This window comes from Peromyscus maniculatus, chromosome 20 (assembly GCF_049852395.1).
Source record: "Peromyscus maniculatus bairdii isolate BWxNUB_F1_BW_parent chromosome 20, HU_Pman_BW_mat_3.1, whole genome shotgun sequence".
In the NCBI taxonomy this organism is placed as follows: domain Eukaryota; kingdom Metazoa; phylum Chordata; class Mammalia; order Rodentia; family Cricetidae; genus Peromyscus; species Peromyscus maniculatus.
The window spans coordinates 38,220,777-38,246,054 of NC_134871.1; the positions used below are offsets into that span (position 1 = coordinate 38,220,777).

At 43.3% G+C, this 25,278-nt stretch overlaps 1 long non-coding RNA gene across 1 annotated transcript; it reads left to right on the top strand.

The window, feature by feature from the left end:
* Nucleotides 1-1,450: 1,450 nt before the first annotated feature.
* Nucleotides 1,451-16,952, top strand: LOC143269683 (uncharacterized). Its single transcript, XR_013046260.1, has 2 exons — nt 1,451-1,875; nt 16,712-16,952. It is a non-coding gene; the product is annotated as an uncharacterized LOC143269683 (long non-coding RNA).
* The last annotated feature ends 8,326 nt before the right edge of the window (nt 16,953-25,278 follow it).

Consider the following 25,278-nt stretch of genomic DNA (forward strand, 5'->3'; position numbering starts at 1 on the left):
GTTGAATGCCCAACTTTACTAGTGGTGAGCATTCTCTAGTCATTCCTGTTCTATAGGATGTTTCTTCTGCTGGATCCTTTTAGACTTAGCTTTCTGCCAGGTTCCTGAATCCTCATTCTACCATGACTAGTCTTTCCTTTTTTTTTTTTTTTTTTTTTTTTTTTTTTTAGTTTTCTGAACCAAGTAAATCCCATTCTATGCTACAACTATGGGATAGCTTCAAAGCTCATCTTCTATTGTCATTTTGCTTTCATTTGCAATGAAAACTTCATGCAACACATTATGTACTCAGTGTTCATGAGAAGAAAGTTGCTGTGATGTTGCCCTTGATCAAATATGCATCTTCCCCACATCTCCACCCAGGAGCTGCTGGTGCTTGTGGTTCTGACTTTGTTTCGTGATTCTGTGTGTCTGTGAAAGCCAGAGCAAACCTCTAGGCAGGTTTTCCCTGCCACCTGCCATGTTGCTAAATGGAAATCATTAGTGGGAATCAGGTTAGATAAAGACCCCAGGCATGAGAGAATCACTTTCTTCCTTTTACATTGATGATCTTTCATCTAGCTGAGCCCGAGAATTGCCCAGGGAGCTGTTAAAAATCCTGATGCTGTGGATGGGAAAGTGGCCTGTGGGTTAAGTGCTTGCCACACAAGTACGATGACCTGAGTTCAGATCCCCTGAACCTGGATGCAGTAGCACGTGCTATAATCCCAGTTTACACATATAGCAATCAACAACAGAGGCCTTGTCTCAAATAAGTCAGAGACAAGACAGACCACAGATTGTCCTCTCAACTGAATACCTGTGCTCACAGGAGGAACACACACACACACACACACACACACACACACACAGAATGCATGAATAGTAAACAAATAAATAATGAAAAAACAACAACAAAAAAAAAACCCCTAATGCATAGGCCCATGTGAGGCCAGTTGAATAAGCATCTCAGGGACAGGCACAGGTTCTAGCATTGCAAGCCCTTAAGATGTAGTGAGAACTCTTATTGTACACCTCTGACAGCTAAATTGTGACACACATTTTCAGGGATGTGGATCTTAGATTAGAAGTAAAATGAAGTCAAAGTTTTTACAGTTCCTGGAAGAGTGCATACAGCCCAGGGAGGAGAGACACCCTATGTTTCAGAGTTGGTGCTATCTGTTGCTGGAGTTTTCCTGTCTCCACCTGGCTCCTTCAGACACTCAGACCCAAGTAAACACGCAGAGACTTATATTACTTATAAACTGTATAGTCACAGCAGGCTTCTTGCTATCTAGATCTTACATTTTAAATTAATCCATTTCTATAAATCTAAACCTTGCCACGTAGCTCATGGCTTACCAGTGTCTTTATATCTTATTCTCAGGATGGTGGCTGCTGGCAGTGTCTCCTCACACAGCCTTCCACTTCCCAGAATTCTCCTCTTTCCTTATCCCACCTATATTATACTTCCTGCCTGGCTACTGTCCAATCAGCATTTTATTTATCAATCAACCAGAGCAACACATTCACAGCATACAGAAAGACATTCCCAGCACCTATCCATAGAAGAGATGTTACATCTGTGGAGCAAGACACACAAGCAATCTCTTTGTGATGCCACAGTAGACAGTAAATATGTGGTAGATGCTTTGCAATCATTGAAGGGAAGCCACCTGCCCTTACATGGGTGATTAGGAAACAGACTTGTGTAATTTTTTTTTCTCCTTTAGGATAGTAGGGATGTTTGTATCAGTCTGGTTTTACCTGGGTAAGCGGGTTGAGGAGGAGGAAATTAAGGACTTGAGGGCTGCATTAGTGGGACTCTAATCCCCCAAGGGAAAAATCTTCACAGATCTTCCATTGAGCTTCTAATCCCTCTCCTTCATTAACCAGGTAGGAAATTTCCCTGCTCTTGTCCTGGGATGGCTCATTTGCCCCAGAGCCATTTTCCTTCCACTGGGGTCTGCTTTGAGATGACTCTATTGCAATTCTTAAGGTGTGCTCAGAGACTTAGATCTGTTTCTTATAAATGACTATCTGGGAATATGGACAATCCATGGCTTTTACCTTTCAGCACCTGAAGGTGGGGTTCTACACCAAACACATGACTAAATTCTATGACAGATTGTGTGTGTGTGTGTGTGTGTGTGTGTGTGTGTGTGTGTGTGTGTGTGTATGTGCCACAGTGAGAAGACATGGTGTAACAGAGACAATGCTAGCTGTTTTCTCAATCCCATTTTTCTGCCTTAGCATACAGAAGATTACAGTTCTCTCTAATTTAACCACTGAGGTTAAATTAGAATCATGCATTTGCATTTGCCTGGTGGTTTGCATAGAAATTATGTAAGCAACATCCACCCCCAGCCTTAAAAAGTATTTAATCATGCACTACTACATTCCATTACCACAGTAACCCCACCAACTGGACATTAAAATAAATTTCTCATGAAATAGAGAAATTTGAATCTCTTGAGTGGAAATTATATCAGAGTCCCTGGCCTCACTGGACTTCACATAATCTAAGTTCAAGTGTGAGATTTTTGAGATTTGTCTGTTGCAGCAGCAAGAAGCTGTGAATGCTGACTAAGACATCTAGACATACCATCCTTCAAACCTACGTATAAAATATAGATAACCTTAGAACATATTTTTACGCACACAAGCACAGAAAACTGCATTAGACTCACAGTTACAGGCATAAATACACACACACACACACACACACACACACACACACACACACACACACACATACACATTTTTAGTTCACCTGTAAGTGTTTACTTGCTTACAAGGCATGCTGACATGCTTTACTTTGAATGGACATACAAAAACACGGGGAGCCTTCCAAGTTCTAAGCAGCAGCATCTCTTGTAGTTCAGAGATTAAGTTGTATTAACCATGCCCCCTCTCAGTTCCCAACTCCATCAATCTCCCTTAATTGACAACAATGCTCACTTTGGGTCTTTCTTTCTATCTAGACAGTAGAGTCTTCAAATTACTCACCCAAGACCTTTTCAGATTCAAGTTTTCCTTGAATTAATCCCCTATGATGCTATGTCTTACTGTGTGAGATTGCCTGGGCTGAGGGAGAGAGACTGAGGTATGTGCCCAGTGAGAGACAGGTTGGCAAGCAAAAAGACTCAGTTTCTGAGCCCAAGTGCCTGTGTTTGGTCTGGCTTTGTAACTTGACGGCTCTCATTCTGGAAGACTTGCTCACCTCACTTCACGATCATCAGATAACATCAGGGAAAAAGTGTTCCAGTGCAGCATGCATGGCCATGAGCCTGCTGTGTGCCACACTGTGACAGGTGATGAAGGGAGAGAAGGGAGTAGAGGTGAGCTATGGAGCTTTTGGTTAGAGGGTACTGCGTTAACGGAAGTATGGTGGAGGAATGTACAAGGAGTAAAGGTTTGGTAGAAGAAACTAAAGTGGCATAGTGAAAGAAGTCATTGTCGAGGTGAGCTTTGTGCTGCCTCTTCAGGGGTGAACAGGGACCTGACAAGTGAACAGAGAGGGGAAGAAGCTACAGGCAGAGCATCAGCATTCTCAAAGATGTAGAGGTGTGAGAGCAGAGCCCACTCTGTGGTTCTTGATGGGAAAATGACCTTACATATTCAGTTTCAGATTTGTATGTTTTTTTTTTTTTTTTTTTTTTTTGGTTTTTCGAGACAGGGTTTCTCTGTGTAGCTTTGCGCCTTTCCTGGAACTCACTTGGTAGCCCAGGCTGGCCTCGAACTCACAGAGATCCACCTGGCTCTGCCTCCCGAGTGCTGGGATTAAAGGCGTGCGCCACCACCGCCCGGCAGATTTGTATGTTTTATGTATTAGTGTTTTAAGTATTTTTTTTGAAAAAATAAAATTACATTTGCCAACTTATTCTGTCTTTCCCTGTGTGTGTGTGTGTGTGTGTGTGTGTGTGTGTGTACCTGGACACACATGCCATAATACACATGTGGAGGTCAGAGGACAGTTTGCAGGAGATGGTTCTCCCCTTCCATCATGTGGGACCCAGGATTGAACTCAGGGCACTAGGTTTGGCAGCAAGTGCCTCTTCTTGCTGATCCATCTGGCCACCCTGTATTACTTTAAAAATGTTTGTGTTTTTAAAACGAAGACCCACAATGGAATACATGGGTTTGCCTTCAAAGACTGGCATTCCAGATCACAAAATTGTGTAAGAAATGCCTTACAAAAACAAACCAAACAGAAAAAACCACCACAACAAATACCATAAAATAAATGAACAAAGATTGATGACCCATGGACCAGAAAGTCTAGGTTATCTTAAATCACCCTTTTATGTCTAAATTTTTAGAGTGGGGTGCTCATACTGCTGTGAGGCTATTGGATTAAGGAATGGTTTCTAGACCAGTCCATCAGCTAATTTAAGATTCAGGTATGTTATCTAAAAGCCTAAGATTTAAGTGCAATATTTCTGTCCTGTCCACTTCCCCTATTGGGGACGATTCTTGCAAAGGGACATTGGGCTATTTGCAAAATATCTGCTCAGTTGTAATGTTCAGTCAGTGAGGACCTGGTTCCTCTCCAGCTGGAAAAAGTTATTTCCTCAGACAGAAATAAAGGCAATTATTTCTCAAGGAGTTTGACAGCTGTGAGCTGTTTCTCAAGCCAATCTCCATGTTAAGCATGCTGGTTGCTCTGTGCACCTAGAGCCTGGCTGGGAACACAGAAGCCAAAGTAGAGATTTGGAAGTTTAAACTGAGATAAAAGTAAGGCATTAGCACGGGAAGGAAGTTGATGAGAGATGGGTGGAGAGAAGATCTTCCTGTGAATCATGTCCACAAGAAGCACAGGAACATTTTATTTGTGGAAAATGTATGGAAATTTAAAGTTAAATGCAATGGCCAAGAGGTTGACAGAAATGAAAAGAAATGCATTGTCTGTTTTGTTTGTTTATTTATTTTTTGAAGACTCAAATGTCTGCTACTTTGGGTTCTCATGGGTACGCAAAGTGCTACTCCCTGAAACATCTCATGATGAATCGCTTCCCCAGATTGGGAACATATCCTCCCTACAAGGATAACTTCTTCCCAAACTTTGGTGCCTTGGCTGACAGGAATTCCTTTCTTACTTCCCCAACCCTTCATATTTTATTTTGTCTCCCTTCTCCAAAAGCTTGGGCATGGTCCTATTTTGTTTAAGAGCTTCAAAAATACTTGTCTTCTTTTCTAAAATGCCACCACCAGTCTGCCCAGGCCCGTTTTCCTGTTTTCCTGATTCTGTTTTGATTTGACGACGAGAACATCCCCTTCTCCAACAGTTGTCACTGTTCACTCCGTTCTCAGCGGGCTTGAGTTGTCTGGCAACCTACTGGATTTTGTCTCATTGCTAAGCAGTGACATGGGCCTGAACACACCTTCTTTGTGTTTTGACATGTGTCTTCTCGGGGGAACTTTACTTTCTGACATTCATCATAAGAGAATTGATTTAACAGAAAAGATATTTGGCATTACAACAGAAACTTCCAGAAGCCTGGTGGAATCTGGGCATTGGCAGTTTTCTTTCTTTCTTCTTCTTCTTTTTTTTTTTTAATTCAGATGATTTGATGGCTAGATTATGTTTATTGTTAAGTTTTTTTCCCTTAAAACTCCGAAATAATAGGCTGAAGTGAACATCTTAATAATTTATCGAGTTTACACACACACACACACACACACACACACACACACACACACACACACACACACACACGTGTGTATGTATATTACAATAATAAGCCTCCCACATTGGTATAATTATAGTAACTTTATTTTTTAAATTTTTATTGATTTTCTGTGGCTTACATGTTATGCATTTCGATCCCATTCATCTCCCTATCCCTTCACTTCTGCCCTTGCAACCTCCCCCAAAGATAAAATAAAATAAAATTTAAGAGAAAAGAAAAGAAAAAAGAAAAAGAAAAAGTTCATCATGGAAGCTGTAGTGTGATGCAGTGAGTCACATAGTATATCCTTTAGTCCATATATCTTTACTTGCACGTGTTCATTGCAAAGAGTCACTGGTCTGGTTCGAGGCCTCTGGTTTCTGATACACTATCAATACTGGGCCCTCCCTGGGACTCCTCTTGGATATGCTGTTGCTGCCCTGTGTCACAGAGATTCTGCAGCTTTGTGTCTACAGGACCAGCCCCTCAGCTACTCCAGCAGATCATAGGTGGTGTAGATGTTGTGGTGGGTCAACTCATAGACCTGGCTCTGAGCCTGGGTGGTTATAGGGTTGGCCAGCCCTCCAGCTCTCCCCTGTCCTCACCACCATGGTGAGCTCTCTGACATTGCCACAGCAAGGAGCAAGGGGCTGGCTGGTTTTCCTGCTCACTCACACCTACACCACAGGGGACAGCTCTACTGTGTCGCCCAGGTGAGATGCATGGGTCCCTCTCCCCAGTGCTGTAGCTGGCAAAGGGCAGGGATGGCTCTTCCACTCTCATGACCTCAAGGCCAGCTTTCTCCACTTACCACAGGTGATGAGGAGAAGGGTATCTTCTTGACTCTACTACCTTATGGCAGGGACAGATCTCTCATGCTCATCTTCTTGGGGTGGCTCATCATACCCCTGACCCTGCTGATAGGGTCAGCACTACTGTGCTGCCTAGATGGGGTGCAGGGCCTGCTCTCCCGAGTGTCTTGGGTCATGAGGGGCAAAGGAAGAGGCATCTTTCCCTCTCCAGTGCCACCACATGACAGACAAGAGTAGCAAGACCGGCTATCCCACTCTTATGCCCCCAGAGCTAGTTTGTCCATGCCCCTGAGAACAGGGTCTGCTCTATTGTCCTGCCCAGGTGAGGTGTTAGGACCGACTCCTCCAATTGCTGCAGCAGTTAAGGGGCAAGGCCAGTTCTCCCTAGTGTTGCAGCCAGTGAGGGGTGGGGTCAACTCTGTGCAGCCCTATCCTCCCAGCCTTTGGTGATAACAAGAGCCACAGACATTAACACAGACCACAGCTGCGGGAGCGCCATGGACCCCAGATAAGGGCTTTGGCAGTAGCTGAGACCCAGACATCAGCATGACCCCAGATGGCAAGCAGGCCACTCACCTCAGCCCATTCCTCACTGCTTTCACCTCCTCTGATCTGCTTCTCTCCACAGGACAAGAACCGCCTGTCTCTCTTTATCTCCCATACTCCACCATGTATTTGTCCACCATGATAGTGCCCAATTGCCCAGTGGGCCAGTGATTTCTCCTTACTGCCTGGGGCAGACGTGTGGATCTCCTTTTCCTACTCAATCCTAATTAGTAACTTTATTTTATGAGTATAAAAGCAGGGTTTGGGAAGTTGAAGATCTTCTCCACCGTTCTTTTCAGAATTTCTGATTAAAGCATCAGTAGTTGAAGGAAGGTTACCTGATCTATGGTCTTAGGGTCACATAGGTCAATAGGTTACAAGCACAGTTATTTTGATGCTAATGTTTTAATGATTCTATTTTAGAATTTATTTATTTTATATGTATATGTGTTTTGCATGTGTGCATGTAAGTGTATTACATATGTGCCTGGCACCTGAAGAGGCCAGGAGAGGGTGTCAGATAGATCCCCTGGAACTGGAGTTACGGATGATGTGAGCTGCCAAGTGGGTTCTGGGAACTGAACCCAGGTCCTCTGCAAGAGTAGCAAGCGCTCATAACCTCTGAGTCATTGCTTCAGTCCCCTCTTTTAATGATTCTTACCTTAGGTTTCTCTTCTTACAGCAGTTACAGTAAATGCTAGGCTGGAATACCAGGAACAATAGCTACATGGTTTTCAGAATGGAGATGCTCAATTCTCTTCCATGTGACCATTCAGAAAAAAAGCCCTCTATTTTCTGACAGCATTGCTCCACAGAGTCATTTATAGATCTAGATAACACTCATCATATGACTTCTTCTCTTCTGTAACATGTCCTCAATATAGAGGTGAATCTAGATGAATCAACCATGTCTGTTATAGATAAAGAAAAGAGGAGATAGAAGAAACTGGGTAAAGGTACCAGCTTGAGGAAAGTACATATCACCCTGCCTTGCTAGCTATCCATGTATCTGATACTATTGACTATTTCACTATCAAAGAGGTGAATTATGAACAAATATGTCATAGTCTACACACACACACACACACACACACACACACACACACACACACACACACACACACACAGTCGGGGGGCATTGTTAGATTTGCATACTCTAGCAATGTCTGTGTTGTTCCTGTCTCTTGAGTGGATTAACTGTCAATCTATTTCCTTTGTATGTTTTGCTTCTGGAAGGTCAATGAAAGAAGGCCATGTGCTTCAACACCTGGATCCAGGATGATGTCCATATATAATGCACATTCAATGGTTATTTGCTGATGAGCCCTAAGACTAAAAACCAGGCAAAAATTAGCATTGTGTTTTCAAAGGAAAACATGAGGAGACATCCTTTTTCCTTTTCAGTGCCGGTAAAGGACAATTAGGGGTGCAGAATGATTCTTGTTGGCTCCCCCTCCCCCACTTCCTAGACTTGAAAGGTGACCTTAGGGCCTGAAGGTCTGGTGATACTCAGTTAATTGAAGGGAAAGTGGGATGAAAGGGCCCTTTCTTTAAAACACACAGAGGGAGAACAAGCCAAAGGTCACAAACATGCAAATGTGTGTTAATTATAAGTTCACAGTCACATCTCCACTGTGCTGCTTCCACACCCTTTGATCTCCTCAGAAATTCTGTCCCCATTTAACCAAAGAAGACCCCTCTGATCCTGCAGGCAAGTGCACCACAGGTGACCTAAGGCAGAAGGACAAAGCTGGACCTTTCATGGACACAACATCTCTAGAGATTATTAGTTCAACTGGGAACTCAGAAGGTTTCTTCTTTTAAAGAAAACCCTCTTGCACTATATTAAAAAGTTGGCTATTCAGTACCAAATGGTAAGTCCTGAAATCATATATACAAGTAACATACAGACTGAGCATATTATATTTATGTATTTAGGAATGTGTGTGTGTGTGTGTGTGTGTGTGTGTGTGTGTGTGTGTGTGAACAATTGATGAAAAAAGAGGCTGTGAATTGGATGAATTGGAAAAAAAGAGCAAGAGAGAGCATTTGGAAGGATTTGGATGGAGGAAAGGGAAGGAGTAAATTAAGTGATTATATTATAATCTCAAAAATAAAAGGAATAATAAGAAAGGAAGTATTTTACCTTACAGTCCATGTCCTTGATGAGACTATAAGGATGACAGAACATCCTGAGTTGAGGTAGACTTTATCCAATACTCCTGCTTTATAACAATCCCAGGCTGAAGACATCAGGCCACTTAGCAAAAGTCCAGCTATGAGGAAAACTGGACTGGAACCCAACTTCTTTGGGTCTCCAGCCTCAAGTACCATCCCCCTGCTGTGGTGGTCAGCATGAGGGTTTTTCTATAGCAACAACTTTCCTATCCACTTGGTATCATTGCTTTTCAGATACTTTTGTCAGAATATTCTCCCTCCTGTGGAGAAGTGGGCTACCATGGGCAGCTTTATTTCTTCCTGCAGAGGCCTATAGCAAGCAATATGTTATAGTGGTTGCCATTGTTATCACGCTCTCTTCCATATTTCTCCAAACTTTGTCAATGAATTTGAATTCACTTACTCAATGGATACATTTGGTACTAAAAATGGGTATACATATCAGAAAAAAATCAGGCCTCACTATGTTGACTGCATACTCTGATTTCCTATAGTGAGAATTAGCTTAAAGAGTTGCTTTATGAAGCGAGCCCAAATTTAATTTCCTTCTTCTCCTTCCCTGCTCACTCCTTCCATCCCTTTCTTCTTCCCTCCTAAGTTTTCTCCTCAATTCATTTATGAAATGTTCATTTATTTTACAAAACTGAGGCATCTTGTATTGTAAAAGCTAGCCTGTGGTCCCATGGTCCACACAGGCAGGGATGCCTTAGAGAAGAATGAATGCAGAACAGAATGAGAGCTGCTTCCTCCTTAAAACATTCAGCATTCATTGATGATGATGTCCATGCCAAAACCAGAAGGGGAAGGAGGCAGACAGTCTCTGTCTCCCAGGAAGCTACTGTCCTACTGTCTAGGATAGATAGGAAGTCATTTCAAACACCCATTGCCGTTTTATTTAAGCAAAGCCCCACCTCACAATTTCAGATGAACTCTAAATTTAGTTAAGTTTTCGGGTACCTAAGGCAAGAGTGTGTACTGAACCCTGCAAATTCAATCCTTTCTTCCAGATGATCAAAGGCTACAGCTAGAAAGCGAATCCCAGACTCCTGCTGTGGGTGGCCACCCCAACTACTGTGCTTCTGTCCTTTACTAGCAAGCCTGAATTCTAACCTGGTTGTTACTGAATTCTGTATCTTAGTGTCAAGCAAACATTTGTGTTTGGTGTGCGTGTGCGTGTGCGTGTGCGTGTGCGTGTGCGTGTGCGTGTGCGTGTGTGTGTGTGTGTGTGTGTGTGTGTGTACGGGTACCATCATAGCATTCAGGAAAAGGTGTAGCAAACTATTTCATTCTAAACAGCTTGAGTTTACTCTGCCTTTGAAGTATTTTTTCTTTGTATTATTCATACGTAATGTTAGATTTCATCTGGAAAAATTATTTAAAGTATATCATGTTGACCATACTCCTCCCTCACTCCCTCGATTTAGTTCCTCTCTCTTTCCACCCTGCCTTGGATCTCCCCCCTTTCTCCTGGTTTCCCTTCTGCATTCATGTCATACATGTGTGTGCGCATTTCTATATACATATGTGGTTTTAATTTCTATAACGAAGTGTGGTGAAAGGCTAGTGAGATGGTTCAGGAGGCAAAGCCCCTTGCCATGAAAGACTGACCATCTGGGTTCACTTTTGAAACACACGTAAAGGTGGAAATGCCTCCACAAGACTGTCCTTTGACCTCCACGTGCATACCTTTGCACATGCATCTCCCCTATCATACCCGTACATGCACACACATACAATCAGTCATGTTGTTTGTCACAGCATCTGGGAAGCCAACTAGGACACCATCTTTATAAACATCATTTTTATAGAGTGCACTATAGAATCCACACGTAGGAAAGCATTATTTGTTATTAGACAAATGGGAAACTGTGGAGAAAGCCTCTTTAACTATTTCCCAAAACTGAGTGCCTATAAATGGGTTTCTAATAGTGATGAACTATTACATGGTTCTTGAGAAGCATTTGATCTTTGCCCAGGTGGTTTTATTTTGAAGTGGATCCTCTTGCAGATATCCTATTAAATGCCAGCACAGATGCTTAGTTTTGGATAGTGTGATGGCATGAAAGGATTTTTTCAACAAGATGTAATGCGTTCCATGGAGGGATGGTCCTCCAGATATGCACACATACGCAGATACACACACACACACACACACACACACACACACACACACACAAATATACATACTCACCCCCCCCCATTTGACTATAGCTCCTTCTCACCAACAAGTTAGAAACATTCCTAGATAAGCATAAAGACAATGTTTCTATGAAGATGCTCCCAGAATCTTCGTTTTCAGTTGTTCTGTTTCCACGTTGAAAGTTAATCTTCCTGTCTATTCTGTCTGTCTCCCACTTCAGAATGACTTATTTGTTTAAATGGTCTGGTCATGGGCCTGTTTTTTTTTTTTTTTTTTTTTTTTTTTCCTGCTGTTTGCAGAGAATTCTTTCTAACTGTGGAAAGTACAGATTCTCCAACTACTGTCTCTATTACCATGTCCACTCCTAACTGGCAACTGCACCCACTTGTCCAATGAAGGAACCAGGGGGGCTGCCACCTTGAGGAAGAGCTGTGGAGAACAGCTAGTTCTGCCCATGTGACTGTAATTAGTCTCTCACTATCCTTTGACTCTCTGGAGGTTCTGTGATACCTCCCACTAATCCAAGCAGCTCATAGACCTGTCTTTAGAGAATATTTCCAATGAGCTGCTCCTTCTTGCAAATATGGCCTCCTAGACCTAGCCAGTTAGTTGTCTATCTTGTCTACTCACCAGGGCTTTCTTACCACTGGAGTAAATTTTAAACTGTAATTATTGGCCCAGCTTTGGCACACAGGCACACTCTGCACTTTCCGAGTGACTTAGTATCGAAGTGGTTTTTGTGGTTTTGAGAACCCAGACTTGGCGGACTTTTCTTTTTCATCTGCTTGCTGTTACTGGGACTGTCAAGGCCAAGCCAAGGAGGGGGTGGGGAGCCAGACACTTCACAGGTGATAAAGACATCTCTCATGTTTCACAGAGGGAAAAAAAATGGCAGCATGTTAGAGACCGAGGGGAGAATTTAGAGCATATGTTTGAAATCTATAGCAACCTAATTTGCTCCCCAAAGACAGTTCTGTGAGGAAGGAGGTCGGTTTGGTCAGAGGAAGCAATTGAAGGGAGTTAGGGCCCTTAGCGCCAGGGAGGTTGTTAGCCAAGAGGCTCCCAGAGGAGGCAGCCAAGCACTAGCTTTGCAAATATTCCCTCCAGCTAGCTGCTTGCTGAGAGCTAACAGGGGGCCTATTTACAGCCACCCCCACCTCTCAGATGAGTGTGCCCACTCCGAGGCAGGAAGGGGTTAACCTAATTGAGACTTTATTGGCTCATGTGGGGAAGCTGAAGGGAAAACCACACAGAGGAACTCATGAGCCTTCATGAAAGTTTAATTTGATTTCGAGTAAGGGGAACAAGTTGTATCTGGGCTTGCTGTGTTTAATATTAAAGCAAGGATGGGCTCGTAAGAGAGGCAGGCAGCTGGGTAAAGAGTGATCCCACAGACGGAGTGAATGAGTGTGTGTGTGTGTGTGTGTGTGTGAGAGAGAGAGAGAGAGAGAGAGAGAGAGAGAGAGAGAGAGAGAGAGAGAGAGAGAAAGAGAGAAAGAGAGAAAGAGATGAAGGGGATTTTAATTGAGTTAGAGGGCCAGGGTGAGGGTCAAACCGAGGATCTCAGATGGGAGCTTCTAACTCAGGCCAGAAATTAGCACCCCCACATGTTGCTTATGAATATTTGCAGAGATAGCTTGATAACATGAACAATTGTGGACTTCCTTAATACACTTTAAAAAGTTTGTCACCAGGCCACTGGATTTGATGTGTACTTCAATTTTATATTGTAAAATAAACTCTGTCACTATCCTATATAAACCACATTGTATTGCTTTGGGATTTTCTCCTTTTGTGGGTGGTGTGTGTGTGTGTGTGTGTGTGTGTGTGTGTGTGTGTGTGTGTATTTGTGTATGTATGTATTTGTGTGGTTATATGCACATGGAGGCCAGAGGTGGATGTTAAGTATCATTCTCAACATCATTATTGTTCTCCACCATGTTTCTAAGGTGAGGTCTCATTGGAAATGGTGTTTGCAGATTCAGGTATATCGCTGGCCAGTGAGCCTCAGGGATCTACCTGTGTCCAACAGCACTGTGATTACAGTCCTATAACAGTAGGACAAAACTGTTGTTAGATGTTTGCTGGGGATTGAATGCAGGTCCTCAATTTTGCATGATAAGTGCCTTATCTATTAAGCCCAGCTCTCTAGCCAGGATTTTCTCCCCCCTCCTACTTTTTGTTGCTACCAATAAACACTAAAAATGGCTCACAACTTTTGCAAGGTGTTTTTTTTTTTTTTCTCACAGACTAATGTGCTTAAATGCTTGGTCCCAGATGGTAGCCCTGCTATGAGCTATGAACCCTTTCAGAGAGGGTCTAGCTAGAAGACTTAGGTCACTGAGGACAGGCCTTTACATGCTCTCTGATTCTAGCTTTACCCAGCTATCTGCTGCCCAGTCTGGCTGAAAAGAGTCACCACATATCTCCACGCCATTCCTTAACCATCATGATGGGCAGTCTCAACTGAACCATGAGCAAAATAAACCTCAGTATCCTTTCTAGGTACTTAGTCACAGTGGTGAGATAAACTCTTTATTATAGTAGACATAATATTAAAGAGAAGTCACCAGCACTATGAATGAGAATGCCCGTAACCCCAGGGATATTGAGTAATTGATGATAATGGTAGGTGATGATGGGGATGGTTAGTTGTTGAGTCCTATGAGCTGGGCTCCATCCTAGCTGTGTGCAGGGTCTGTGATACCCAGAAAAGAAGCCGTCTAATGGAGCCACTGCGCCCTGGGTACACTGCTCTGTGGTGAATGGCCCACTTTCAAGCAAGCACAGTCATTTATTTTCCTATAAGTTGCTCATTGTGCTTAATGAGTCAGCTGAGTTTGTTCCCAAACCAGTTGATGCCAGTTGTGCTTGTGATCAAATGTCTAATTCTCTACCAGAGAGCATGATAAAATGGTGTAGCAGGGGGAATGATCCACTATGGAAAAAATTCACTGGGACTGAGCTGGGCATGATGTCGAATACCTGTAATCCCAGTACTTGAGAGGTAGAGGCAGGAGGACCAAGAGTTTGAGGTCAGCTTGGGCTATGTGTGACCTTATTTCAAAATAACAAAATAATAAAAAAAAATGAATGTTTGAGCACCTGATGTGAACCAGGCTCATTATCAACCCCTTAAACAAGCACCCCAAGTTCCACGTTATACTTACATCAGTGATCATCAGTGGGTGATGGTCAGGGAGTTTAGAAAACCTGGTCAAGGTTACTCAGGGTATCAAACTCCAAGCCTGTTTCTATACCCCCACATAACAATGGCTCTCTCCTTGCTGCCTGATACCACATTCAGCATGTGGCTAGGGATGAACGTGACAGGAATCTCTCTGCCTTTGTATAATGCCGAGGCCCTGCCCCCATCCCCACCCTACCCAAGAGGGCCGGTCTGAAGGTATGCATCCCATGATAGTGATGTTCAGTTTGATGCTGTGATAGTAATAGACCTGCTCCTTGGTGGGGTCGCAGACATGGGGTATGTGACACAGCCTGGGAAGCAGGAACTGGGGTAGCCTTCTGGAACCTGGAACCTTGGTTGAGGATAAGAGGAGGAGTACCAGTTATGGGGGGGGGGGGTGCCACCCACTCTACCTGGACCACACTAGCCTCGTGTTGGAGCAATTCCCTGGTGAAACTGTCCTCATGATCCCACTTAGCCAGGTGCTTTGGGCACTGCCTGGAATGAAGTAGGCAGGTGGAAAGCCAGCCCTCGCCACCTGTCTGCACGACATTGACATTGCTGCCCCTAGCTTTCTCCAAATTCCATTTTAATTTTCTGCCAGGTAAATAGGGCTCTGTCAAAAGGCTAGAAATTGCTGACCTTGTCTCATTCAGCATCGCGAACAGCCTGAGTGAAGGAGGGCAGGAGGGGGTGGGCGGGGACTCCCGGGACATTCCAGCCTCCTTTGAAGTGAGAAATGCTAAGCTTGCCATATTTAATGGCTGGCCTGGGAGCTCAGTTGAAAGCAGGGAAGCGGCACTTCTCCTTGACTCTGGCTGCCCTGTAACACTGCCTGGGGCCGTGCTAAGTGGTGGCTCCATTCTGGCTCTGGACAGGGCCAAAGGACCAGCAAAGATTTCCAGGCAGCAGCTTGCCTACTAGACTCATGGCTTTCTCTTTTTAACCCCTTTACTTGTAAAAGAAAAATTGCTGTTTCTTTGTGGAGGGTGTCTAACTGTACTAGTTGCTTTATTTTTTTATTGCTCTCACCGAAATACCTACAAGGAGTAGAGTTTATTCTGGCTTACAGTTTAAGGAGTGCTAGGAGTTAGTCCATGTTTGTGTGTGTGTGTGTGTGTGTGTGTGTGTGTGTGTGTGTGTGTGTTATGTACGTAGTATGCATTACTTTGGGACCATAGCCTATGTAATAGTGCCATCTATAGTTAGGGTGGGCCTTCCTGCCTCAATTAACCTAATCTAGAAACTCCCTCATAGGCACGCCCATAGGTTTGTCTCCTATTCAATTCCAGATTCTGTCAAGTTGACCACATTAACCATTCCATTCAGGTTCCCTGGAGGCTACAAAAGGCATTGGGAACCTCACCAGAGCAGCACTGATGGGAGGGCGGGAGGTCAGGAAAGACTGCACCGGAACCGGAAGTTGCAATGAAAGCCTAGCGCCTTGCTTCTTTCGAGTCGTTGGCTGCTTGGTCAAAATGGCTAATTAGAAAAATTATCCTTTTACGTGGTGTTCTTGGCTAAAATCTTTCAATTCTCTGCGACTGTGGCACACGTGGATGTCAGATTGATGCTCGGATTACTTTTGAGCTCAGCATAGGTCTCCTGGGACAAATGCCTCCTGACTTACATTTCTGTCTGGTGCCCCAGCTGGCAACAGCTGGCTCTGGTTCCCCCAGTAAAGCATTTTCTTCTCCGTGTACTGACATCTGATCAAAATCTTCATTTATCAATTAAAGAAAATATCCCTACGATTAAATATATATAAAGTTGCAGAGTCAACACTTTAGAAAAGCCGTTTCCTTCCCTTTTCAGGGTGACTAATTAATGATGTGAGCGGGCAGTTTGCCTCAGCCCTCGCTGATTAATTTATCAAATACTGAAGCCTCTCTTGTTTGCCTCTCAGTTCAATTAGTTAAGTGTTGGATATGACAAGCCAGGCAGCACCTCTGGAAAGCTCCCGCCTTTCCACATCATGGTCGTTCTCCCCCACCCACATTGCTCCCTCTCAAAGTGAATTGCTCTGGGCTAGTTCCTGAGACCTGTCTCTCCCAGCTTCTCTGGAATGAGTGAACTAAGGCAGACTGTGGCTCAGGACAAAGCCACAAACTCATTAACTGTCCCAGCCACTGATGGATTGCCCCCCACCCCCAGTCCACTCTCTGATTAGAATCAATTTCATTCTCTCCAACAGATGCACTGGTGGTATCCTCTAATGAATAACACACTGCAGTTCAATGTACGTGGCATGCCATCCTTCCCGAAGTGGCTTTCACACCTGCTGAGATGCAGCAATGAGAGCAGTAATTACTCTCATCTCCATTTACGAGAGGAAGAAACTTATTTGGAGACAGACAAATGTCAGCTGCCCAAGTTCACCACATCATGTATCCAACTGCCATAATTGATGCATAATATACCAACTTAAAACTGAATGGTATTCAACAAGAAACATTTATTTAGCTCACTCATCTGTGACTTAGCTGTGAATCAGCTGAAGTCACTGGGTTTGGTTGATGTGGTTGGTTCTGCTGTAGAAGTCTTTCATTTTCCAGAGCTAGAATGCTGCTCCGGTGTTTCTTCTAATGGTTATGATGGGAATTCATGACCCTGGCCATGGAGCTGACACATGGTTGGGACATAGGCTATGCTCCCTTTTGTGGGAGGAGCTGCAGTCACATGACAGAGGCATATGCCAAGGAGAGATAAAGACTCCTTCCTCAGAATTGCAATGAACTATAGTCACCTGGTCTACAGTCCAGACTTGGTTGGTCTGTGGGTGTGTCTGTGAGGAACTGCCTTGTTTACATCAGTTGAGGTGGGAAGACCTGCTTACTGTGGATGGTACCATTCCCTAGGCAGGTGATCCAATATCATATGGGAGTGGAGACAGTAATCTGAATGCAAGAATGCATGCATTAATTTATTCCTGCTTCTTAAGTATGTGTGGATGCAATATGATCAGCTCTGCCAGTGTTCTGCTGCGGTGACTTTCCTACAATGAAACATAATCAAAAGTCTAATGAGGTTTTTTTCCCCAAATACTTTATTTTCTCGTGATACCAATATTTGATATTTCTACTGTACCAGGCTCTTTTAAGAATGATTTAATAGAGTTGTTCTATGATCTACCCCCCCATTCATGTGTTAGAAACAATCCTTTATATAACAGTGTTAGAGGGCTGAGCATTTTATGGATCCCCTTTCATGAATGTACTAAAGCTGTCCCTTTATAAAAGGCTTCAACAGGAGTCTAACTCTTTTTGCTGCCTCCTGTTGGATGACATTTCACTCCTCTGAAGGAGGCCATGTTACAGGTGCCATGCTGAATACTTAGAGCAGTCCTCAACAAGTGTCAGTGACTTGATTTTGTACTTCTAGCCTCCAGAACTGTTTCTTTTCTATACTTCCTGCAGTCTGTAGTAGTCGGTTAGAGCAGCATAGACGAGAGAATAAAAGACAGCTTCTGTTTCTGTGGAGCTTAGTTTCTAGTGAAGAGGGCCAGAACAATGGCTAATGATACAGACTGTGTGCTTCTATGACAGGCCAGAGAGCAAATATCTTTTTTTTTTTTTCAAGACAGGGTTTCTCTGTGTAGCTTTGTGCCTTTCCTGGAACTCGCTTTGGAGACCAGGCTGGCCTCGAACTTGCAGAGATCCGCCTGCTTCTGCCTCCCGAGTGCTGGGATTAAAGGCGTGCGCCACCACTGCCCCGCATAGAGAGCAAATATTTTCAATTTAGGCACCACAAGGACTCTGATGCTATGATTCATCTCACAGATAGAACATGAAGACAATTGAGGAGTAAATAAGCATGACTGCATTGTAATAAATCTTTGTTTACAAAACCAAGCTAAGTAGGATTTGGTAGATGGGCTTATGTGTTCCAAGTTTGGGTGTACATAATTAAAACCGTAATGGGATGTATGGTGGTTTAAATGAGAATGTTTTCACTCATTGGCTTATATATATTTGAATGCTTGGTCCCCACTTGGTAAAACTGTTTGGGAAGAAATTGGAAGTGTGGCCTTGTTGGAGGTATGTCAATGGGGGTGGGGTTTGGGATTTCAAAAGTCATCCTCATTCCTACTTATCCCCCTCTCTGCCTTCTACTTGCAGATAAAGATGTAATCTCTCAGCTACTCTTCCAGCACTATGCCTGCCTGCTGCCATGTTCTCCAGCAAGGAAGGTCATGGACTCACACCCTGAAACTGTAAACCACAATAAACTCTTCAATAAGTTGCCTTAGACTTGGTGTCTCATCACAGCAATAGAAAAGTAACTAAGATAGAATGGCATGAGAAGGGGTGGAGATCAGAGCAGATCTTCTTATACAGGTAACTTGAGCTGAGACCTAAATATCAGGAGGACATCAACCAAGTGAAAGCCATGTGAGAGAAGGTCCAGGCCATGGGAAGAGCTAGCACAAGGTACACAGGTTAGAAAAATCTGACTAACGAAAACAACCAAAACAGGACCAGTGTGGTTGAACTTATGGAAGAAAGGAAAATAAGGAGAGGTGTAACACAGGTTAATAAATTCAGGTTTTATAAGATGTGTAATATGAAGTGTAAAAGGGAAAAAAATCATATCAGACACTTCTTAAAAATATCATGACAGACTGTGCTTGAATTTCTGCAACAGAGGAAAGAAGGGTCAGTGGTGTAGACAGTTGTGTTTCTGTACATTGTGTAGCATAGACTTGAACTCTGCTCTAGTCACAGCAGATTTCTGCAGCTATATCAGCCAGCTTCCAGCTCTTGCCTCCACGCCATGCAGCCCCTGCTATGCTGGACTTAATGCCCCTGGAACCATAAGCTCAAGTAAACCTCTCCTTTTTTAAATTGCTTTTGGTCAGAGCGTTTCATTACAGCAACAGAAAAGTAACTAATACAGACTTTAGCATGGTCATGTGAGCAAAAATAAACCCTTTCTTCCATAAACTACTTTTGTTAGACTATTTTATTATGGCAACAGAAAGAGCAAGACAGGAAGCCGGTGAACTTGACTAGAATCCAAGTGTAGGAGGATTCTTTCTCAGTTGCTTGATAGGATGTTTACTGTAGAAGGTCAAATATATAGGTAATAATATGTAGGAAAAAGAATACCTTCATACATCAAAAGTTGGGGATCATACATAGAGGAAGTGAAGGGAAGGGGGTGATGCCAAGGATCCCAAGACTGAGGCTTCAGCTGTAATAGTCTGATTAAAAGGAAAATCTGGACCAAATGTTGGATTAACTTCTGTTAATTCTGAATGGAAAGTTATGGATGATGGCTTTAGTAATTTAACTTAAAAATAATAAAATAGCATCATGTAAAAACTCCTGACTCCCATGTTGACATGATTTGGCACCTGTTTAAATCAATGGATTTGGCTTCCCAGTGGTCAACTGTAACCCTTTTTGATTATCACTGAGCTCAAGTAATTCTGTTATGAACTTCACGCCACTTTTGGAAAATAGTATTTGAAAATTATTACCTATATGCCAAACTTAAACATATTAAGTTCCTTATTTTAGAACAAAAAGAGTCAGAGATTTTTTTTTTGGCTAAAACTGGACTTGTCAGTACAGGGTTAGAACAGCAGGCTAACGTCAAGATGTCCTCAAGAAGAAAGCCAGAACAGCCTAAGATTTGGTCAAAGAGGAAGTCTTTGTTACACACGCCTGTAGGAGTTTGAGTAAAAGAATGATATGGTTTAATTTTCATTTAATCAGATTGCTTGTTGTTTCTGAACTAATTACAAGAAGATGAGAACAGAAATAGGGAGAAATCATAAAAGGTAATTGTTTTAGTTAGAGTTTTATTGCTGTGAAGAGACACTATGACCACAACAACTCTTACAAAGGAAAACATTTCACTGGGGGCTGGCTTACAGTTCAGAGGGTTTAGTCCATTGTCATCTTGGTGAGAAGCAGGGCAGCATGCAGGCAGACATGGTGCTTGAGAAGTAGCTGAGAGTTCTATATCTAGATCTGAAGGCAGCAGGAAGAGGCAATGAGCCACTAGGCCTGGATTGAGCTTCTGAAACCTCAACACCTCCCCCGACCCTTAGTGACACACTTCCGACAATAAGGCCACACCTACAGCAACAAGGTCATATCTCCAATAATGCCACTCCCTGTGACTCTATGGGGACTATCTTCATTCAGACCACCACAGCAGCCTTCCTAGTTTGTTAGAAAGTAGGCATTCGACAAGAGGTACCGCAGTGAAAATAGTGTGTAGCTTGGAGGATGCTTAGAAGAGAGGTTAGAAGGAGCTTCCAATGGCTGGATATAGAAGTGAAGAAGAGAAGAAAGCTGGAATCTGAGCTGACCACTCCCCAAGAAAGCTGTGGTCTTGCTGAGATGGCGAAGATTGGGGAGGGCACAGCTTTGGTACCTATTGATCTCTCAGCTCTGGTTATACAAGGTGAATGTGTGACTGTGTTAATCACTATCAAAGCCTGAGAGTCATCGATCTGTCAATGGGAGATAGAGTTTGTCTTAGTTAGGGTTTCTATTGCTGTGAAGAGACACCATGACCACAGAAACTCTTACAAAGGAAACCATTTAATTGGGGCTGGCTTAGAGTTTCAGAGGTTTAATCCTTTATCATCATGGTGGGAAGCATGGCAGCATGCAGGCAGACATGGTGTTGGACAAGGAGCTGAGAGTTCTACATCTTGATCCACAGGCAGCAGAAGGAGACTGCCACACTAGGCCTAGCTTGAACATATGAGACCTCAAAGCATGCTTCCACACTTCCTCCAACAAGGCCACACCTACTCCAACAAGGCCACATCTCCGAATAGTGCCACTCCCTATGTGGGCCAAGCCTTGCTATTCAAACAACCACGGAGTTCGTTTTGACTTCGATAATTTCAGCAATGACTACTAGACATCTACCAGGAGCTGTGAAGTGCATCATGGATTCATGAGTCTAGAGTTCCATGGAAAGGTTGTTTCTAGAAAGATAAAAGATAGAAGGCATCTGTGTGCAAATCACAACTGAAACCCTAGGCATTGTTAAGATATTGGGTAAGAAAGTGCAGGGAGGGACAGGAGGAAGTTAATTCAAGTTTGAGGTCTGAGAATCCTAGCATTGAAGTGTGGGAAAAGATACTGGCAAAGAAGGCTGAACACAGCAATAGAATGTCGAAGGAACGCCAAGGACACAGTGACAGAGAGGCAGAAGTAGCCATCGGCTGTGTTTCTTGCTGGTAGAAAAGTTTTAAAAATACAGTTAGAGTTTGTTCAAATTTAGAGATAGAGAATGGTTTTTGTAAAAATCTCTGAAAAGGACTATGAAACCACCATCATGACCTGACTACATCATGTAAGATGTTTCTGTTCCATTTGAACAACTGACTGAAATGCAATAGAATATATATATATATATATATATATATATATATATATATATATATATATATATATGAAGTGTATAATCAACAAAAACTTTCTTTTGAATGAGGAATGTCTGGATGTCAGCAGGAAAAAGTCAGGGACCCTGTACCATTTCCTTGAACATTGTGAAAAGAAGATCATTAAACAATGCAATGAAATAACACTTCAGATAGGTGTGTTGACACTCACCTTAAATCCCAGCATGGGGGAACCAAGTATGTGGGGGTGGGGGGAGTGTCTCAAGTTTGAGACATGCCTGAGCTACATAGTGTGACTCTGTTGAAAAACAAAAGAAAGACTCTGAAAGTTTGAATATATGACAGGATGATCCAGAAAATTAGAGAAATGCAAAATATAATGAAACAACAATCAGCCACAGATTCCCATACTTGCAGGGTATTAAACATCAGTTCTTATGACAGAATGACAGACAGGTCCATGTGGTAAGAGCAAGGGTAGTCTGTCTACCAGGAGGTGATGGATGGGCTGAAATTTAAAGGATGCATGAAAATCTAACAGGCAGAGTGGACTGAGAAGAACTAGGGGGCAGGGGATTGAAAAGCAGATATTCTGAGTACAGCAGCAGAAATGATTGTTCAAGACTTTGACAAAAACATGCTAGTGACTAGTCATCCCTACCCAGTGTCTTCAGGACTAGATTGGAGACCAGGTTCACAAAAATAACTCCTGCACACAGCTAATGCATAGAAGAAAATACCAAGGCAAAGCTTCCATTATTAGAAAGTGGTGCTCTGAGTCACAGGGGCAATCTTACCACCGTGGAAACAGCACATAGTCTTCTAGGAAAACAGGGCAGGGGTGGCAGGAGTTTCATAGTATGATTTGAGGGTGTACGCAGGATATTTTATCTCCAAAATCCTGGCAAAGTGTCTAAAGCTCTTTCCCTAGTATTGAAGCCCTGAAACTCCCCAGTTAACCCCCAACCTAGCAAAAAGACAAAAAAACAAAAAAAAAACCAAACAAACAAACAAAAAAAAAAACAAAACTAAGGAGCATAAAGTATGGATCTATCTCAAATTGTGATAGAAGCCTGAATTTGATGGAACCCATATCAGTGAAGCTGAGAAAATTGTATAGAGCAGGATCCGTAGCTTGTAAGGATACTGTGAACATAGCAACCGTTGATAGGAGGAGGAGAGAGGCTCCTAAAACATGCTTTAATTAATGTCTCAGAGAGATAAACCTTGCAGATTAAGTTTCAAACCACATGAAATTTTGAGGAGTACCGGAAAAGGCTTCTCAAACCCCCACAAACCATGGCAGCTACCAAGGACAGCAGATTTATTCTGGCCCGCCCAGCAAGATGCTAGAGGGTCATTTTCTGAGCTAGGGGTCCAGTAAGAGACCCAGTCATCTGTAAAATAGAGACATCCATGCCAGTCCTGCCTCTCTCAGACTTGCTGCCAAACCTCTATGAGATGAAGCTGGGGGTAATGCTTAGAAAGCTGAATGGCGCTGTAGACGTGTAAACTATTATTACTTTCCCACCTGCTGCTGTTCATGGCTCTGCGGTGTCCTGCAACCCAATCTGCTAAGGAAATCTAAATTCTCGCTGAGGAGCAAACAAAACAAGTTCATCCTATCTTGGCAACTATCAGAAAAATAAGACATAATAACATCCTTGGGGCAGGAAAAAAAAATTCTTGGTCCAAACTGCAGCCCACTCAGAAACTTCAAGTTCCAGGATTCCAACTCAGCTGAATTGCTTAACAGTTCTATTTCTTTTTTATAGTTTATAAATGAAAGGATTCTGAATTGTGGAGGGCTCCCTGAGAGACCTTCTGGACCTTTCTGCTCTTGCAAGGTGGTATTTCCAAAGACACTCAAGACAGGCGTGGCTTAAAGGTTAGTGTGGTGTGGAACATAGTGTGCCATGGATTTATATGTTAATGTGGGTCTCTTATCTGTGAAGGAGATACACATGCATGCATGTCTGTAAAGGTCAGAGGACAACTTTGGGTACCATTCCTTAGGTGTTGAGCATCACTGCTCCTGAGTCATGGACTCTCACTGGACTGAAAATGGACTGAGTAGGACAGGTCGGCACATCAGCAAACTCCCAGGATCCACCTGTCTCCTCCTTCCGTGCTGGTATTACAGGAGTGCTCCCTGCTAATCTTACTTTATGTCAACTTGGAGGGTCGAACTCACGTCCTGTGCTTGCTGGACAAGTACTTTACTACCTTCTCTCCCCCACCTAGTGCCCGCACCATTTGTTTTTATTCCTTTTTTTTTTTTTGTTTTTGTTTGTTTGTTTTGCTTTTCTGAGACAGGGTTTCTCTGTGTAGCTTTGCGCCTTTCCTGGAACTCACTTGGTAGTCCAGGCTGGCCTCGAACTCACAGAGATCCGCCTCCCTAGTGCTGGGATTAAAGGTGTGTGCCATCACCGCCTGGCCTTGTTTTTATTCTTAAAGGAGACATGTTTTAGTTTTTGCAAGCCTGAAATATAATGCGCCTTGGATTTTTGTGACATACTCCTCATCTCCATATATTATGGCAGCTGTGAGGGAATTCGAGTGCACAGAGTCACAAGGTTATGAGCCGCAGGTTTTCAGCCAGATTTCTTACTTGCATGGAAAAGTCCCCAAGTGTGTTCCAGAGCACCCTGTGGATCTTCACACAGTCCTTGACATTTGTGAGAACAAGCTCCATTCTGAGTAGTGTCACACCCACGGGCCATCAGAATCTGACATCCGACCCTTTTGATTTCTTTTCTTACCAGTTCCCAGTGTCCTCTGATCCTGCAGAGTATTCCTTTTCACAACCAGAATTCTCTTTATCCAGAATTAGGATGTAGATAAATTAATCCCTTCCAGATTCAGCAGAGACGCCCCTGTCCCGTCCATCCCTAACCCTCACCAGAGTTTTTGCAGTCACCTGGGCTCCCCTCTGTCGGAGCACTCATCACATGCCTTGGGGTCTAAGGGCAAGCAGGATCTAGCAGGGAATGTTGAATTTGCTCACTTGTCAGCTCCATAACTTGGCTCGTTTGCTGTGTTTGACTCTTGTCACACATGTAAACCCACCTGCCATTTTCACACCTGGGGTCAGCTCCTCTGGCATCCACTCCAGGCTCTACCCTGCACACTTACTTCGATCAATGGGCCATCAGTAAATTGGATCAAAGAAGGAATGTAACAAGCCTGAGTGTGTTGAACACTTCTCCCTGAGTGTGAGAGACTCCATGGAGGAGAACTGAGGTGGCCTCTGCTGCCTTTTCATGCCCAGCTGCAGCTGATCTCTCAAAGCCATTTAGCCACATGAGTGACCCTGTGGGAGACCAGACTTTCCAGCTGAGCCAGGCCCACGTTTCAGAACTGTGAACAAATTTGCTAATGGCTGTTTT